Source organism: Ambystoma mexicanum, chromosome 9 (assembly GCF_040938575.1).
Source record: "Ambystoma mexicanum isolate Mex_15411 chromosome 9, UKY_AmexF1_1, whole genome shotgun sequence".
NCBI classification, from domain to species: Eukaryota; Metazoa; Chordata; class Amphibia; order Caudata; family Ambystomatidae; genus Ambystoma; species Ambystoma mexicanum.
The window spans coordinates 663,555,566-663,575,886 of NC_090931.1; the positions used below are offsets into that span (position 1 = coordinate 663,555,566).

The following is a 20,321-nucleotide window of genomic DNA, read 5'->3' on the forward strand; positions in this document are numbered from 1 at the left end:
AGGACACCCTATTCGTGCTTCATCGATTGAGTCCTCAATCAGTGCTAAGAAGAATGAATCAGTCATTATCGCAGGGTTCCAATATACATTGAGGATGATTAAGGGTTGTGTTCTGGACGTTCTCTTTTCCACCTCTGCCTCACTCCAGGTAACTTCTGTGATCAATAAGTGAGATGTCACTCTCAAAGTGTTTTTTAAGTGTAGACCGGATCCACAGCGAATTGCAGTTATCAGGCCTGATGACGGTCTGCCAAAAGGTCCTTTAGCAGCTGGAGCGAATGTCAAATCATATCCGTCTATGGAGGGGCGTTCTGTCATCCTGGTTTCTTGCAAACAGATGATATCTAAACGTCCCAAGTTTAGGTCTCCTTGTTTCGTTAAATGCTGGAAACCACGTGTGTTCCATGACCCCAGGGAAATATTTGGTTTGCCAGTTTGTTGTGTAGAGGCGAGTGGTGTGGACAGACACGCAACGAATTGCTATTTGTTCTTGTTTATCGTCAGTGCGTTGGGCAACCATGCCCATTGTTCAGCTAGTGGAACTTGTTGTTGAAGTTCATGGGTGCCGGACTCTTTGCCCTCCGGTACTTGATGTATGGTCCTTACAATTCTCAACCTGGGTCCTTGAGGGCATCTTCCTGTACCCAAAGGATCATTTAGGGCAATTCCGTCTATCTTTGTTGCCATTTTAAGACACTGGCTCTCCTCTTTGCCACTGGGATTCCAAAGAGAAGACCTGGGGGAGGCCATCTGTAAAACTGGTTCATTGTGTGTACAAATTTGTCGGAATCCTCTCTCCTTGCCAGGTCTAGAGCACAATTGTGATTTGTTACTTTTCACAACTACGGTGCATGGTGTAGCTGGATTTGTTAATTCTGCAGCTTTGGTGGAAGGGGTAAATAGTGCACTGTCTTCCAATTCAAACAGGTCAAAGCCCATTTTTAATAGTTGTTCCGCCGCCTCTGAAATTCTCACTTTGGCCCAGTTCGTTTGCACGTGCAGATAAGCGCATGCCATTTTTCCTTGGTGAAAAGGTTCGACCCTGGTAAGGTCATTTGATTCGATTTTCCTGAGCGATGGTATACATTTGAGCAGTTGTAGCAGGTAGCTTCTATTTAATATCACGAGTTTCTGTTATTTGGCAGCTGTTCGATTTTGAAATTTCGTTTTGATTTAGAAGCATATGCCGTTGACCCTCGTCCTTTGTTTACATCAGCCTTGGAGAGGTACAGCTTTTGCTTGTCTTTCGTATTTGTAGCTGGGGAAAGTCGATTTTCCGCAAACCATTTGTCCCGGGTTGCGTACACCCATTTAGTTACAGACGGGGAACTGGATCTTGGAGGGGAGTCGGGTCTTCTTACCCCCGGTCTTAAGCGAGGATTTTCGAAATTGGGCTCTCCCCTTTTCACTTCTTGGAAGTTAGTATGGTGCCTTTTGGGGCTGCTGTCTTTCGACGGTCCCGCCCCCCAGCTGCACTTTTTTTGAAGCTTTTTACAGCGACTTTCCAAAGTACAAAAGGGCGAGGGCTCCTTGTCCATATGACGAGAATTATTTGTTGATTCTTGATCATCAGATAGTGTATAAACACTACAGTTCAATAAGTCCTCGTCAATCACATGCTCTGATTCCTTATTTACGGGAGCACTATCTAGTTCGTTGTGCCCCGACATCAGACTTGGAATTTCCCGTTCAGCCACTGATTTTGGTGTTTCGCAATTAAGGGGGTCTCGGACCCGCGGTTCTTTTCACCTTGGTCTTTCGCCGATTGTACTTTGTTAATGGTCGGTTGGGGGGGAAAGAACTTTATAATCGTTTGCTTTTGGGTCGTAGGATGACCTTTTGTTACAGAAGTAGCCTCCTTTACTTTCCTGTCCGGAACATGCCCCTGGTCTATAGTGATTTCATTCGGTTCATCACATATTGCTCCATTTCCCTTGGCCTTGGTGGACTGTGGCTTGGTCGGAGTCAGACCCTCACACCGGGGCACGTAACTGACAGTTGTTCTCGCTTCATCAAGTTGAGGTTGCGGACTTGGGGCCGGGGTCTGGGAACTAGCATCCACCAGGGGGCCTTTCGTTGGTTGTACTGAGGACTGACCGAACTCCTCGTCTTTGGTGCCCTTTTCCATTTTGCTGTTCAGAGCGTTGATGTAGCCTTCCAAAAAAATTAGACGGCTATTCATCATCGCTATAATGGAGGTGTGGTCTCTCATTGAGTCGTTTATTGACTCATATAGTTTACAAAAAGGAGCCATGGCCAGGGTTACAGTTGACATAATAAGTCTTAGGTCCGTTTTTTTAGGCGAGGTGTCTATTGTGGGCTTTCCTCCATTCTCGTTTGAATGTATGGGGCTCGTTAAGCTAGATACCGTTTGGGTGCTCCCATGCAGCTGGCCAATAGAAGGACTGGGGGTCCCATAGCTTGTTTGTGCCACGACTGCGGAGCCCTTTTCTTGCATAAGAGGCTCGGTTGAAACCGAGACTTTCCCTTGCTTCTCTGAACCAGGCACCTCGATGGACCCCTGATCAAATGGATCCGGAGTCGAAGGTGCTGAGACATTGATTTCTGTTTCATTTACATGAGAGTAAGTGAAAGCGGGATCTTCGCCACCGTTTAAGTCGATGAGGGTGGTCACCGGAGATCTTAAGCATGCCTGTTTTTGCAGAAAAGACTTGGCTATCGATGATGTGGCTGCTGAGACCACCGACCCAACCGGCGGAGGCCTGGCAAAGGGGCCCGTTGCTTCAAGGGCCGTGCCAACAGCCGATGCTGATTGGGGGTTTGAAAAGTTAGTAGCTCTCTCCAGGTCGGATGTAATCTTGGTAGGTGGCATTAGCGTGGGTGGTGAACCAGTTCGGGGAGAGCCAAAGTGCCACCTGATGTTTGCTTCTTCCACAGGTCCTGCAAAGGAGAAGCGTGGAGGTTTCAGTGAGAAGGCTGGACGCGAGTCAGGAGAGCCTCCCATAACATTTAAGGGAGCGTTTTGATCCGCTGTTACTTCTGAAATCTCTGCATCCGAAAGTTCCCCTAAGGGTAAGGCTTTCTTTTTTAGGAGATTTGCGAAGAATCTGTTGTTCACCGACAATTGTGTTGTATCATCCTTCTGCTGATTATAGTGAAGGTTTGACGAAGCGCAGGAATGTCTTGGGCGCTGTGTTTGCTGGGCTTTTATCCCCAGCTTTTGGTGTGAATGTGCACATCGTTTCTTGCGGATCAGTTTTCCTCTCTTTTTTGGATGTGAGACATGTGTGGGGACCTGAGCTAATTTGGTTGCCCTGTCGGCTCGCGCAGCCCTTATCAGAGGGTCGAACAATCCCATGTCGGGAGGAGCCACTTCAATTGAAACCGCTCGTTTCGCTCCTTCCAGCACGTCCACCTCCAGAGGGCCGCCAACATCTGGGGGGGGAGGGTGCAAGATCGGTGCCACTATAAGGCGGTTTGCGTCCAAACTTATCGGAACTGGCAGATCGTCTACTGGCGCTGCATCTCCACTGACCTCATCGCCCGCCTGGCAACTGGGGCTGCAGGCTCCTGGGCGTGACAAGCACGGAGGGTCAGCGGGAGGCAGCTTGTCACCCGCCGTCCCTTCTTCACCCACCAGACCCACCAGACCCTCCTCACCTGCGACACACGGCGCTTCCTCTCCTCCGAGGGGCAACTCCGTAAGTGCTTCACACGGCAGACGGTAACTGGCGGTCGCGGGGGACTTCTCCATTGACTGGGGACCGGCAGGAAGACAAACTGGTGTCCAAGCCGACAGTACAGACTCCCGGGCATCCAGCTGGCGTGCTCCCGGACCATGGTTCACTGCTGCAGACGGTCCGGGTATGATGGAAGCCAGCCTTGGCACCGAAGAGTCAGCCTTGAGATCCGAGTGAGGCTGGTTGGGCTGGTTAGGCACCTGGATCATCTTTGGTTTGGCGCTCCGCAATCGAGGACCTGGGGTATCGGGTTGCAGTGGCGTTGACTCCGGGTGAGTGGCGGGGATTGAAACTCCCGCCGACGTCAAAGTCTTTTTGGTCACCGCAGCGGCAGGCAATTGAGTCACTCGGGGAGTGCGGCTTTTCCTACTCACAAGCCGCCCTGCCCTAGCTGCCATAGACTGCAGAGACTGCCACTCTGCAGCCGCTCCGCGGCCGCTCCGTGGGAAAGAGGGGTTTTGAGTGAAAGTTCAACCCTCTCAGTAGTAGAAACTGGAGACAGACTCCAAAACACAGGAAACCAGCAGGAACTCGCAAGACACTGCAGAGACTGCCACTCTGCAGCCACTCCGCGGCCGCTCCGCGGGAAAGAGGGGTTTTGAGTGAAAGTTCAACCCTCTCAGTAGTAGAAACTGGAGACAGACTCCAAAACACAGGAAACCAGCAGGAACTCGCAAGACACTGCAGAGACTGCCACTCTGCAGCCACTCCGCGGCCGCTCCGTGGGAAAGAGGGGTTTTGAGTGAAAGTTCAACCCTCTCAGTAGTAGAAACTGGAGACAGACTCCAAAACACAGGAAACCAGCAGGAACTCGCAAGACACTGCAGAGACTGCCACTCTGCAGCCACTCCGCGGCTGCTCCGCGGGAAAGAGGGGTTTTGAGTGAAAGTTCAACCCTCTCAGTAGTAGAAACTGGAGACAGACTCCAAAACACAGGAAACCAGCAGGAACTCGCAAGACACTGCAGAGACTGCCACTCCGCGGCCGCTCCGCGGGAAAGAGGGGTTTTGAGTGAAAGTTCAACCCTCTCAGTAGTAGAAACTGGAGACAGACTCCAAAACACAGGAAACCAGCAGGAACTCGCAAGACACTGCAGATACTGCCACTCTGCAGCCACTCCGCGGCCGATCCGCGGGAAAGAGGGGTTTTGAGTGAAAGTTCAACCCTCTCAGTAGTAGAAACTGGAGACAGACTCCAAAACACAGGAAACCAGCAGGAACTCGCAAGACACTGCAGAGACTGCCGCTCTGGAGCCACTCCGGATTGTAATTTGTGATCTGAAGGCAACACACAACTTTGAGGCGGGTGCATCAACCCACTGAGCGACCTTGGTTGATAACCAAGCATTATTGCTCAGAGCTACACAGTCTATTATCAGCCCAGAAGCCATGCAGGTCCATGGCAGTAAAGCTATTAGCAACAGGCCGCAGTGCCAGTTTGGGGGCAAAGTTAACACGCTGCCAATATTTTTGGATTGCTGGCACTGCAAAAGGAGATTGAGACCTGGGCTGCCTGCAGCGCTGAGAGATTTATTTCCACCACACTTCACAGAGATGAGGTAAGCAGAGTGTGTCTGTGTGTGGCACCCTGACCTGGTGTTGCTTTATTGGATGACATATGTGCAACTGAGGCAGACTGCCAGAGCCTTCTTTTCCCACAATAGAATCGTAACTTTAGTCAGTTGGGAATCTTTCAATGTATGGCTGTCAGCAGCCCCGTTTCTTGGCCCGGGCGCACAACAGACCAGATGGCAACTCAATGTCACTTGGCACCTTGATTAGGAAAGTGGGGTTCATTTTGTGTCACCATGCAGACAGTAGTCCATGGCAAAACAATGCAGTGATGTGTGCAGCAATGATTTATGCGCTGCACAAGTCACCACCCTGACCCTGTTGGTTAATGGTGTCTGTGGTGCTCCCTTATGTAACAGTACATATACCTGTTTTTGTCTGATTTGCCTAATGTCCAAACAAGAGCACACTGGACTGTTTTGTGTATGTGACTCTGATGAGCATGCCATACTGTGCCCACACTTAAGAAGCAAAAGAGCCCTTGTACGGTGTACCCCATTTGAGTGGCAGATGTTGCAGCCATTTTATACTCGCATCTAAAAACGTAAGCTGTCCAAATGAGCATGCATGGTTCAAGGTACAAACATTTTATTGTTAGGGTGAGTATTGTGAACCGTGATGTGAGCACCAAGCCATCCATCAGTTATGCATTTAGAGATTCACACATACAATCCTTTTATCACAGACTTGTTTATCAAATGTAGAGATCTCTGATCACTGTTATGGTCCTGACATGCTCTGTGATTCAATGCAAAGTATACAGGAATCCCTATTGGTGCTGTGTCCCCTTTTCCACTCTCATAGAGGTATTTTGAAAGAGCACAATAAGAGTGTACCAGACTGTCCATCCTGGAGTTATAAACTTCTATCAGAAAATAATTCATATGATTAGTCTAGTATTGCCCCTTGCAAAATACAAGTGAGGTGGTACGAACACAACACCTGCAACACAGGGCCAGCCAGGTCAGTGGGCTCTCAAACCCCGATAGGCTGTTCACACCGCAGTGTTCCAGTACAGACAGACTGCATTCAGGCAACGCCTTCCCTAAGAGCAGGTGACAGAAAAACCATTTACTTGGGCAGCAACAGCTGTGTTTTCACATTAGAATTATTCTGTAAAGTACTTGAAATACAATGTAATGAAACCAGCTTCATTTATATAGCATTATTTATTCATATTGAGGAGGGGTTTTGTCGCACAGCAGAGGTGTAGTTTGGGATTGACAAGTGCCAGTCAGTCGGGGGGTAGGGGGGGAACCATTCTGATGTTTCGCCCTGGGCACCAAGTTTGCTAGAAACTGCCCTGGCTGTCAGGCGAGGTGCCTCTTGAATGTGCATGAGAAATGTGGCTCCCATGTAAACAACTAGGTCATTTTCCATAATGTTTGCAGCTAGGCTGTGGCAGTTCTGTTTTTTTTTTCAAAATTACTTTTGTTGATTGCTTTCAAAGCGTGTGTAACTGCACCTCTCTTGAACAGCGGTCAAACATTCATCTCTGCAAAAGTATCAGTTTGAGTAACATTTAACATTTAACTTGATTTTAACTCCCACCCCTCTCCTTTATTCCCGCCCCCGCAATGGAGACGAGACAGGCCGTGAGTTTTGGTCCTTGGGTCGCAGGCAAGTTGTTCAATGGGTGTACTTGGGGCTCGGGCTATTCATTCATTCCTTTGTAGGCTTCGAGGAAGGGAGCCCATTCCCTTTCCCTGCTAGGGGATGGATATATTGTGGTTGGCCCCTGTGATGTTTTCCATTACAAAGACTTCTCTGGCTTTTCTGGCCCATGTTTTCTCTGTCGGAAGGACCTCGTCTTTCCAGCCTATGGTGATACAGACCCTGGCGGCCAGGAGGAGGAAGTGAGTCATATGCGGGACTTTACCCAGCGCCCTTCTTTTTCCACAAGTCCGAATAACACCAGCCTTGGTTCCCTGTCCCTGGTAATCCCTTCTATGTTCCTTATCCAGGCCAGTACTTCACTCCAATATGTTTGGGATTTGTGGACACACCCACCACATATGCCAGTAATTCGGCGGGGCTTCTACACTCCCTCGAGCACAAGGGGCTAGCATGACTGAACATCTTGGAGAGTCTGAGGGGATCATACTGCCACCTGTGCAATAGCTTCAGACCATGCAGTTTATATTGCGCTGAGATAGATATTTTTTGCATAGTTTCACACATCCTTGACCACAGTTGGTCTGATAGTGGCAGGCCTAGATCGTTTTCGAATCTCTTTTTTAGATTCTCCAGGTTGTGTTCCCGTTCCACTATCATTGATCCGTATAGACAGGAGGTGAGGCCTTTATTCGAGTGGGTGTTGCTAAGTATCCGTACAAAATTGGTGAGGTCTCTCCGAAGCTCATCTTTCCACTCTGGCTTTGTGAGCAAACCTTTCAGTTGCAGGTAATTGAACATGTCAAGGAATCTCATGTGCAATCATGCCTCCAGGTCCTGGATTGACATGCATCCATCTCGCTTTAGGATTTGCCCCACTGTTTCTAGTCCCACTTCATACCATTCCTGATACCAGTTCTGTTGATGAATTCTGTCTCTGATGGTTGGAGCCCAGATACAACTCAATGGGGAGGGCCAGGTTGTAAGACCTTCCATCTCTTTTTTGTTCCACCATACTTTCAAAAGGGGACCCATCGCAAAGTGTTGCAATACACTATTAGGGAAAGACTTCTTAGGGGCCCATAGCCACTCACCCAGAGTCACCGGTCTAAGTGGGTAGTTCCCGATGGCCAGCCACTGCTTAGCAGTCCTGTTTTTAAATATTAAGGACCCGTACTTGAGAGACCTGATGGGGTAGAAAGTATCATACCTGTTACTCTTTTCTAACAGATTTGCAATTCTTAGTATTTGACGCATGGTGAAACTGTAACCAAAAAAAAAGGCCAGGGAACCTGAAAAAAATAAAAAAGTGGACCACATTTGTCAACGACAGTTTGGGTCTTTTTTACAACTATCTTCAGATGCTAGCGGTCAGTGGTCGAAGTGTACCAAAAGAAGTTGTGGAACTATGTTCCCTGCTGGCCTGCCCCCACTGCTCACAAACATCATTGCCACGCCCCTCCTATGCGCAGTTATGTGTTTGTGTGCCTCCCCCAGATTTCCTGTGGCCTCATCAGCCCACCCCTATAAAAAAATTCTGGGGGCGCCACTGTTTGAGTCAGCCAAGTGCTGTCTCAGCTCAGGAGAGCAGGCACCAAAACTAGATTCCAACAAGAAAAGATTTCTCATTCCTTCAAAAGAGTTCACTCTGTAACCCTAAACCCAACCATCTAAGTTTTTCAAACATTCACACACCCAGGTAGCCCAACGGTAGCATCAGTCCTTTTGAGGGTCCTAAATCTCTTAAGGTACTGGGAAGGATTTTCCCCAAATCTAGCTATCAAAGCTAGCTTCACATTTTCATACTCCAATCTTTCAAGTGCCCCCAACTCCATTACAGCATCAGTTGCAACCTGGGGGAGCCTAGAAAAACGCCAAGGAATCAACTGATTCCCTGTGAAACCTTGAATCCAATAGTTATATTCAAAAGCACCCAACCAATCCAAAATATCAAGTTTCACATCATACATACTAACTGCTTCTTTAGGCATGTGAGGTCTCTTTGGACTGGAAGACCTAGAAGACTCGGGGATAGAAACATTTTCAAGAGACAATGTCTTCGTTTCAAGAGCATGTTGCATTTCCATCCCTTAGTTTGATGTCCTGATGTTTGGTTTCAGCTTGGATTTGTAATCTTTTGAATTCTAACTCAAGTCTCATTTTCCCAAGAGACACACATTCTGAACTTAGTGATGGACCTTGTGGGGTCCCTGTGCACCTAAAGGGTACTGCATACAATCTTGCCTAACACTGGTGGCAGGCGGATACAGGTTGAGGCATAAGGGCCTGTGGAGGTAAAGAGGGACTCTCTTCTTGAGACTCCTCTGACTCTTCAACAATATTAGAGTTAGACTCTGAATTATCCTCATTATCATTTTCCACATTTCCTGGGTTAGTAGGTGTGACAGGCTTACTACCCAGACTTTGATTATTCAACAATCTTGCAATTAGTTCATTTTTCTTTCCTTTAACAGGGAGATTCCTGATTTTACACATTTCTTTCAGTTGCTCTACTGTTAAAATGATCAGGGCTTCCTGCCGGAAGTTATCCATGTCTGGCATGTTACAATTACTTTTCTAGTGGAGCTTAGCCTTCTGAAGGTTTTTAGTTGAACAAAAGTAAAGTAAACCCTTAGTGTAAGAACTCTACAATATATCCTCACCGCCTGCCACCAGTGTTAGGCAAGATTTTATGCAGTACCCTTTAGGTGCACTACAACAACCTGACCCCCTGGCAATAAGAACCCAACCTTTGGTATAAGCGTGTACTACACAGGTTGGTAGCGTGTTGAGCAGCCGGGCTTCTCTCAAGAGGGGTCAATGTGAGCTGCAGGGGAGTTACACAGAGATTCACAGTGACAGGTATTCCAATAAACACTTACACACAAGGTTTCTTGAATAAACAATTATAAATTTATTTATCAGTCAGTTAGAATAAGCCTTCTTCAGAAGGGAGCAATATAGAAGCAACACACAGACACACTCCAAAACTACATACTCTTAGTTTCTAAATCAGTAAAGACCCTTTTGGGATGGCCCACAGTCACAGAGTACACCATCCGGTGACTTCAATAGTTAGGGTGCTGGGGACATTAATATCTTACTGTTGAATTTGGAATATTCTTAGGAATTGGTCAAAGGAAAGGGTTATTAGAACAAACATGAGATCACAAATATTCTTAAACAGGAAAATACGTTTTGATCTCCTAAGCAGAGTCATTCATATAACAGGTTAAGCCAAATGGGCAAAAGTCTGTATGAGCTGAAGCACTTCTGGTAGGTAAGTAGAGAAAGTCTTTGCACAATGTTTTAGAAGTCTTTCAAGAAAAGAGGAATCAATGTAGGGCTACAAGCTGTTTAGACTTCTGAGTAGTAGAAGATGCAAGCAACTCTACAATAAGAGGTAAGTCCTCTCAGACTTTTACAGTACCTTTGGCTTGAAGAAAAAGTGCAGCAGATTACTTCTGTTCCTGTGCAGCTCTGCAGATCTCATTGTTCCTGGGCCTCAGTCATGAGGACTTCTGGGGACTCCTGCACTGCAATGGGACGCTCACCGCTCGCAGCCGTCAATCTTCACACAAGCTTTTTGCAGGCGTTAAAAACCAACCCGCAAAGGGACCAGTGGAGCTAATTACGGTACCGCAATTTGCGGTACCGTAATTAGCGCCTTCCCCATTCCCATAGAGCCCTATGGGGCAAAAATGGGAATGGGGAAGGGCAATGGTGGAAGGGGGAATTACCGCCATGCCAACCTTGGAATGGGGCGGTAATTCCCCTTTCCTCCAAGGCGGTACCGGTAAATTACCGGCATGAACCATGGCGCTAATAGCGCCATGGTTTACCGCCTACCGTGTAATGAGGCCCTATGTATTTCCGAGAAAGGGGAGGAAGAGGGTGAGACACAGGCCGGCTGGGTACCGGGAGAGGCAACTGTGTGCAACAGAGGGGAGGGAGGACATTTTGGAAAAAAGAGATGGAATGACGAATTTGGCAAACTGGGTCCTGACAGCATGCGGGGAGACATGCCTGGACAAAGGGGCAAGAAATAAAATGGATTTCAGAAGGACGGGTGACTGTGCAGTGCGCACCTTAGACGGGGCAGTGAACAACATGCCAGTGAAAGGTGTGTGTGTCAGGCGAATACATGTCAGAGATTGTCAAATCACAACAGAACACTTTCAGGGCATGTGCACCAGAGAAGGACATTGACAGGCCCACATATAACGAAGGGTGTCAGTGTCAGCATGACTCAATAGTGTTTGGGGGGGAAAGAGCACAGTATGGTGAATTACAATCAGTGGTGTTAGCTCTGGGAAGAAAGAAGATAACTGCATCTGAATGAGAGCGGCCCGTGACACCTGACAAAGACCTACAGCCACAGCTAATGGCATCCATAGAAGATGGCATGTGATGGAGGGCCCACAGCTTGAAGTGGTGAAGATTATCCTACAGAAGAGCAAGGAGGAGGATCACAGGAAATGTGGAGGAGGGTGAGAAAGACAGGCAGCAACAATTACTATGCCTGACGGCAATTGAGGTAGTGCCGGAATTTAACAAGAGGAGGGGAGGAAGGATAAAGGGTGAGGGGGAGAGGAGAGAGACAAAAACAGGCGACCAATGTATTATGCCAGATGACCTTTCAGAGTAGAGTAGGAGGGGAGGGGTAGGAGAAGAGCAAGAAAAAAGGGGGGCACAGACAGGCAGCTATAGCAATCACGGCGGCAGAGGAGGGGGCACACAATCACAGGGGGGTAGGGGGCACACAAACAAACACTGGAGGTAGGTGGGGCACACGAGCCATCACAGGGGCCAGGGGGGCACACAAACCAACGCAGGGATCAGGGGGGCACACAGACCAAATTGGGGGGCAGAGGGGACCCACAGACCATCGTAGGGGGCACACAGACCATCACAGGGGCAGAGGGGACACACAGACCATCACTGTGGGCATGGGGGACACACAGACCATCACAGGGGGCAGGGACTTTTGGACATTTGTGTGGCTCACTGGAAGAAAAAACAGAAAGAGGAGCCATAGAAGGAGCAGTTCAAGCAGATGGATGTGAAAGGGATGCAGTGGGAAGACTGGCTCTCCATTTGTTCTCCATGGACTACTGAGAGAGCGGTCAGCGGCCTGGTATTCACCATGCTAGATGCTACTTGGGAGAAATATGACAAGCACTGACAAGTTGTTGCTGACACTGACTCTGGGTGCACCTAGGGACTGGGAAGTATTAGAGGCTGACTATAAAGTGGAAAGTAAGAGAGACTTTGACTTGGACAGTGCACACAAACATGACAGACACCTGAAAGGGGCGTTGCTGAATGTGAGAGGGACAGGGATGCTCAGAGATAGAAAGGGCGGGACACAGAGTTATTACTGTTTTTGGTGTTTTAGATGCACCCTAGAATATGGCTGATGCTAGTAGGTGGCGGTGTTTATGCAATACGGTACAGTGCATTAATGTCTTTAGATGAGTTAAGACATAAATAAGTTGTTTTAATTTGATAATGTTTTTAATTTTTTTGCTTCCCTATTGAGTTTGTATGTATCAGAATAGTTTTATTGCAGTGTGCTTTATGTAGAAGTAGTGCAATGCTTTGGTCAGCGAGTCATAGATAAAATGAGAAGAGAGGGAAATAAAGTGGGCACATGTTACATGTTCCATTTCTGAGTCTGCACTTTCTTTTGGTTCCTTTGAGATTCATCAGATACAAATGGACTGGCTTAAAGACTTGCCTAAGCACTGGCCTAACAACTGAACACCCATGGAAGCAATGTCGCAGAGCACAGCTGATCTGTGGAATGCCGTCAGGCCTCGGAAATGGGCATGAACAGCCCCCCTCCCCTGAGAAGTACACAGTTATGATGCTGTTGGTTCAAGTACCAAGGCTGCTGGAGGCTGCCATGCAGAGACAGTCTGCTGTTACGAAATGTACTTTCTTTCCTCCTGTTCGGCGAAATGACCTGTTTTGTTATGATACGTGGTGAATAAGATCTCCCTGCCAAACACAGTAAACCTCTGCACTCCACAGGACCCCTAGTCCCTGCCACACAGAAACCTCTACACACCACAGGACAGTTAATCCCTGGCAAACACAGTAAACCTCTACACACCCAGGGACCCCTAGTCCCCACCAAACACTGTACACCACCTCCTAATGTGGGACCCCCAGCACCGGCCAGGCTACCACGGTGGTCACACCCACCAAAAACATCCAGAATGGCACACACCACCTTAAAGTGGGACCCCTAGCACCGACTAGGCTACCACAGTGGTTACCCCACACACGCACTATAAACATGCGCTCACTCCAACATGCGCACCCGCACCCACACCTCCACAAAAGACACACAACACATCTTAAATTATGACTCGAGCTCTTAACGCAATGACGAGTGTTCTAAACGAACAACGTTTCTTCAGCTCAAATACAAAATGTGGAAAATTGACACAAAATAAACTGGAAACTCAGCTCCACCAAGTTCCTATGTAGATGAGTCAATATCACCTCCCACAAGTCCCGGAACTGCACCGCCTGTTTAAATACACAGAACGATAAAACTAAATGTCTCCATTACTTCAAAAATAACACCTCTCCCGACGCCATTATCCGAACCCCTCCTGTAAGAAAACATGTTAATACACATGACATTGTAATCTAGCAATTATCCGAACGTCTCCTGTAAGAAAACATGTTAATAAACAGAACATTATAATCTAGCAATTAACGTTGCACCCATACTGGCCAAACACGGAAAGATTTCCTAACAAAGGGGCCACAACACAAATACGCCACTCGCTACAAACAGGCCCTACATCTACAAACACTGTTACTTTATTGCATAATGGTCATCCCCGCACTTGGCCGTCGAAAATTCACCACGCTGTTTTCTCCCATGACAAAATCGCGGAAAAACTCTCCTGCAGTTACTGCAGACAAACCCATTGTCTGCAACGCTGTCCTTACCACCTGCTCCTGGGAAAACTCCGGTCCATAACGTCCTGCCACTTCCATCGTCTCTAACGTTACCATATCCAGAGTCCACTGCCCGCAGGCTACCAACGCCCCGACAGCCAAACCGCACCATGCTGGCATGGACGTTGGACCAACGTATTTCGCTTCCGGGATCAGGAAAGTCGCGTCGGACGGCAACTTGTGCATCAACAATGCTGCGCACTCCGCTACGTCGCAAGATTCCAACCATGGAGAATGGTATACATGGTGATGCCCAAACGACGTCATCATTTTCTCTGCAGAGCCACAGGGGTTGCATCGCCCCGCTTAAAGTACAGCGGCCCCCAAGGACATCCTGTCCTCCATCCACAGAGACGGTGGGCGAACAGTGTCCTCTCATGCAACACACTCTGACACCAAATCTCAGAGGCACGTCCCTTCCTTGCCCCCAGCCACATGTAACACTGGCAACGCCATCTGCTCCCCGCCGGCACCTCTACTCTTCCGCTCGGGCACTGGAGCAAAAGACACCATGCTCACCAGGTCCATCTCCTCTACGCCGGCACCACTATCATTCCGCACCGGCACTGGACTCAAGGACCCACGCCAACAGGTCCCTGCTACAGACGGCGGAATACCGACACAGAGATTGCTGAGTACCTCTGATCCACCTGGCACTCTCAATGCCCTGCTAGGTGCTCCAGCACTCGGCACAGGTCCTGAGGGCAATGTGCTGCCAAACCCCCGCTACAGGCTGGAGGAGAACACGGTTGGGCACTCCAAGCAGTCCAGGCTCCCGCTCTCAGCACACACCTGGAGCCTCCTCCTCTTGTTCAGCACCACCCGGCCTGCTGAACTGCAAACTCCGGTCCGGACTCCAGAGCTGCAATGCTGGCTGCTTCTCAGGACATGGACACTTGGAGGGCGGTGTCCTGTTCAACTGCTGCCCCCTCCAAGACAGGATCCCATCCTCGTTGCAAGTGTAACAAAGTGGTATTGTCATCAACACACCTGAGCCAGCAGGTAAGTTATATGGGTTTATTAGTTATGTAGTATAGCAGAAACACCGGCACGTCCTTGCCAGCCAGCTCTCCTTCACCAACTGCTCCCCATGGAACACATATTCAGATCACAACACTCCAAGCATAGTGACATCACTGCATTCCACACTAACATCACCACATCAGGGGAGGTAAATGGAATGGAGGGGAGACATACATTATAACAGAAACACTACGGCATTTTTTATTCGAATGTGAGCTCATTAGTGAGGAACGTGAAACTTACTTTGGAAAATGTGTATCTCAATCAGAAAGATACTTCCCGGAGGTAATTTGGTGGAACATGATGCATGGTAAATCTACTTCTTTAAAAATAGCAATCGCACGATTCTTATCGAATGTTTGTGGACTTATAGCCTAAATTAGATGATTTTATCCTATTTTAAGATTAATTTAAAGATGAATAAGATTAGTGTGAATATATTCTAAAAATATGTTATGTAATTATGGGGAAAAAAATGCAAATATTTTATCATGTATGATATATGTGGAATTTTATTTTTGTATGTTGTTCTTTTTTATTGTATTGGAATATCTTTTTTTGTAAAGGGTTTGTTTTTTAAATCAAATACAAATAAATAAAATAAAAAAATGCAAAGAACCGCAGTAAACGTCCAAACTATTGACATTAGGAATGCTTGTTTTTGGCACAGCATTTTATTCTGCACCAACTATACTCACGTGGACCAGAACAGTGTGTGGGGGGCGGGGGGTAGGGGTGTGAGGAAATTCTGGGAGGGCACCCTAATCTCGCAGAGGGGGCACCCTAATCTCGCAGAGGGTGCTGGGAGACTTGGCCGGCACTGACTGGGTTAAACTAGCAGAATACACTGGCAGGTGCTGGCGAAACTCCAGGGGGAGCACAGCACTCGCACTCTTCCCCAGGACTTCCGATCTGGGCGCGGCTGGAATGACGTGGTGACTTGGGCGGGTTTTAGTGTCAAGTTTGTGCCGTGTCATAAGAGTTCTTCCAGGAAAAGACACAAAGTGCTGAACGACTGAGGGGTGGGGAAGGCAAGTGTTATGCTCCCGGTTATGCAGCCGCCACAACACAGGTTTTAGGCGTGAAATCGTGCCAGGGAAACTTTTCTTTTATAGGATTGTTTGTCTTCGATAGCTAGTAGTACCCCACTCGCAAAAGAAAGTTGGCGGAAGATTCATGTCTGAACTGGTAAGTGTCGACTCGGGACACATTTGGAAAATACACGTTTGGGAATTCGTGAAGACGAAATCTGTAATTTGAACTATTTCTCATAATTTTTACAAACTTTATTGTATGTCTCACTTCCGGAAGTTTCATCTTAAAACTTTCAAAAGCTGCAACCTGATTAGAAGGTGACCTGTCGGTGCACTATAATGTTAAGTGACTTAACCGCTTATTCGGAGGGTGCCCTCATAAAGGCAAACGGGGTGGCTCCTGAAATTATAGGTCTATTTGCTGCAGTCACATTCCGGACAGTTTGGTGACAAGAGCTCCCGATCATCCTGGCAAACTCTGAACCTGTTTGCTCTTGCATTGTCCATTTTATTTAGGGGGATGGGTGCAAGGCTATCCTGGAGTGCTGTATCCCCTGGTATTTATTTTAGATAGCGAGGCATGTCAATGTGAAGTGTGTGATGAATTGTGTCGTTACCAGTTTTGCCAATAGTGTATTATTGAATTGAATTCTGGTGACATCCTGGAATATATATTTCCATCATTTTGGCAAAGGTGGTCGCTGTAGCTTTTTTTCGGAAGTTTGCTTTGATCCCCTTTGAGATGGGGAATGTGAATATCATTGTGCTATGTAGGCATATAGTTCAACGGGCCACTAATATAAATACTTACTCCCCTAACGTTACTTGTCACCAGTAGAGCATGTGTGGTCAGTGATAAGGGGCCCAGTGGTCCCGGGCCCTTGTGGAAGAGGGCTCTGCTGAGCAGGTTCACTGCCTTGTGCGCAGTGCTGGCTCGGTGCCAAATAATGTGCTGGAGGCAGGAGTCATGGTGGAAACTGACTGCGGAGCGGGAAACCAATGTTGCCAACTCCTCAGCAAGGAAAGTAGCTATTGGCTGTCCTAAAAGTAGCTAGAAATAGCTAAATGACGTCACGACCTAATTTGCATAATTGGCAGTATGTTTTAGCAGCGAGTGGAACCTCAAAAGGCACGCAAATAAAGTATTGTTGTATTGTGTTTAGACATACAGTCATGTGGTCACCCACGTCACCATGAACAGATATTTAGAAGACAGGTGATGTCATGTTTGAATCGCTTACATGCCAGTGACTGTTCTATACACCCACGAGGCACGGTGGAGCCCCTGGTGGTTCACTGAGGTGAATAGTCAGGGGAGCGGCGAGACTCCAATAACCGGACCGCCCAGCCATCACCCATCCCTCAAGGTGGATGGGTGTTACCTGTGAAGAGCCTCGTTGACGTCACTGATGGGGCAGGGGAGACTCCCATTTTAGAGTCAGGCACAACATGCAGCAAAGTACAAATTGTACCGGGGGTGCCTGTGAGAAGTCAATTTAGCGACTTATTGTAAACTTTTGGAGACTCTAATTAGAATCTCCAAAAGTCTCCAATAACAACAGGAAAAGTCGCTAGATATGGTCGGCCATTTCCATTTCCTTTCTCCCCCAGGCGGGATGTACCTCCTACCCATGTGAGGGCCCGCAATCTCACTGGCTCACAGCAGTGCGACAGTGGGGGCGCTTCTCTTCCTTTCCCATCTGGCTTGCTCAGGACACCAGCCCTGCAGCGGATGCCGCTCTCCTTCACCCCCCCCCCCACCGCCACGGGCCTTTCTTTACCTGCAGTCCCTCCGCTCACTCCCCAGGTGGGAGAACAAGATCCACCGGTGCGGCAGCGGGCAAAGTCGCAGGGCTCCCCCAGGCGGGAGTGATTGTCGAGGGGCAGGGCCACACCGCAGGCAGCCCCGCCAGGTGTTGATGGCCAACCTCAGAACCACAATGACAGGGCATCAGACTTGCTACCAAGCCCTGCCAAGGCTCCCCAGGCAGGTGTCGTCCCAGGCAGCAGTACGGACCACGGCATGGGCAGTCTCCCCCAGGAAGGATTTACCATTTTGGTGTGCCGGGGAGGCCAGCATTACACCCGTTGTGGAGGCCAACGGTGGGGCCTCACTAGCCCATGTTGTGCTTTGCTCCAGCTCTAAGCAGGAGCAAGCTTCACCAGGTCCAGGGAGACCGGCTTCCTGGCAGAGGGAGCAGGCTGCGTCCCCTTTGCCCTTGGCGCGAACTCCCTGTGTGGGAGTGTTAAAATGGATTTCTGAACCTCGGACCTGGAGGGGCAGAGGTTCAGAAGGCCAGCCTAGTTTCCTGGAATAGGGTAATCTCTGGACAAGCCAGACCAATCAGGGTAGTGATGGCGGCGGTCAAGACTAAGTCTCAAGAGGGGTGGGGGTGACGGAAAGACCTCAATGAGCACACAGAGCAAGGACACTTACAAATTACTCCCGACAGGTGTTATATTAAAAATACAGACACATTTATTACAAGGCCTTTGTAACATCGACCATAGCAAAGAATCGCAATAATACTAAAGTAAACCAACACATCACAATCAATACAATATATATACAAGACCGAGGGGTCTAAGGAGTTAGGAGCACGTAATATGTAGACCACCTAGATGGGGAGGAAAACAGGCAGTGCAATCATTAGACCCAGTTCGACATCCGAAATACACCTAACTAGGAGGAAGTCCGAGCCCTACGAAGAGAGGAGCCTTGTGCTCAAAAGTACCTGCACGCGCTGGTGCCAATGGACAAAAGAGCCTCTTCAAGGCGATCAGGCAGTTCAGGAAGGTGAATGAAGCGATGCAGAACAAGTCCCCACTACTCAAGCAAGGCACTTGTGGGCAGAGGCCGGGTGAGAGTGCGGGATAGAGTTGCTATTTCGCAACAGCGGTAGAAAAGAAATGGGCTCCTGCGTGAGGGGCCACCGGTTGGGGTATGGACTACTCACCGGTCCCTGACGCAGGCAGACACAGACTTCTCCAGTTCAGTTCACGTTGCTGGCAGGTTCAGCTGCAGTGTTCAGGGCGTCTCGACACTGTGTAGATTCTGCGTAGCAGGATGCAGGGTCGAGGGTGTCCCAAAGGCAGCAGACGTGCACAGGTTGTTACCACAGCAGGGCAACACGGCAACCGCGTTTACTCCGGTCCGGGCGCACTCCTCTCACTTCAGACCTGGGAATGCCAAGTGTACGAAATTCGGTGTGAGGGTGCCGTGGACGCAGAGCAAGCAGTAAACCAAGTTTCGAGGGATTCCCCGAAACGGCGGCGGTGACAGAGCAAAGCGTCATGCGTAAGCTGGTCAGCCCACTGGTTGGCCCAGGGACACTTCCGAAGAGGCTTACTTGCAGGGTTTGATGAAGGTGCCGGGAATAGTTGATCCCACTATTCCAATGGGTCGAAGCGCCTTCGTAGACCTTCTAGGACGATCAGATGCAGAGGGGTCTCGCAGGACGACAGCAGTTCAGGGTGCCAAACCTTCAGTGGGTCACCAGCGGTTCCTCGACTCAGCTTCTTGTTGCAGGATACTTGGCTCCTTATCCCTTGTTCGGTGTGAACTCAGGAGATTGACATGGTACTGGTGTTTCCGGCTTCCTCTTATCCAAAGTTCCCTTCGCGCCAAAACGGAGAGGACCCAATGGGAGATCTGCTCACAAACACTCACACCATATGTGGACCTATCACGGACCACAGTGGTCCCAGGCATTCAGGACACTCCAGACTCTCTGGCACCCAGGATGTGTATTGGGACCAGACATCCCAGCCCACATCCTGGAGGCACACATAAGGCATGCAGAAGCCCGCGAAAGCTTTGGGGTTTTGCGGGAAAGTGCATGACCAAATAAGGACTGCCCTGGGTCGGCTCGACCTGGGGGAAGGTGAAGGGGCAAGACAGGCAGCGGACAGGACAAAGAACCTCGTGGCATGGCCATTTCGGAGCCAGGCCACTTACTCGTGCCAAACGCGGTAAGCGCAGATAACATGGCAAAAAAGGGTTCAAAATACAAGAGAAACGATAGCTGCCACCAGTCCCGTCCGTGACACACTTGCACAGTTCATAATAAGTCCAGCGAGAGTTTCTAGGGCCTTTGGAATGACTAGAGACCCAAGAGCGCGGTAATGTAATTTACGGTGCACTCTTGTTTCATGTTGCACAAACGCTGCAACATGAGGAAAGGACTAAGGGAAACAAAGTCTCCCAGTACTGACTGTCTCAAGGGCATGTCAGTTTCCCCATAAGAATTGAGCGAACGCCCAGAGGAGTGCTGCGGAAGGCTGCGCTTCTCTGGCAAAGTCTAGATCAAGGTGTAAAACAGCAAAAAGTTTGGGGGTTGCCACATGGAGGGAAAATTACATACAATATGAAATCTTTCCTAACGGGGAGCAAGCTT

The 20,321-nt window shown here is 48.7% G+C and overlaps 1 protein-coding gene across 1 annotated transcript in view; it reads left to right on the forward strand.

Annotated features, from left to right (window-relative positions):
- The first annotated feature begins 15,872 nt into the window (after positions 1–15,872).
- The window catches only part of LOC138488472 (caspase-10-like), a 254,906-nt gene continuing 250,457 nt past the window's right edge, over positions 15,873–20,321 (forward strand). Inside the window, exon 1 of the mRNA XM_069615456.1 lies at positions 15,873–16,078. The gene's annotated coding sequence lies outside the window, so the exon portion shown is untranslated. The remainder of the gene's footprint in view (positions 16,079–20,321) is intronic.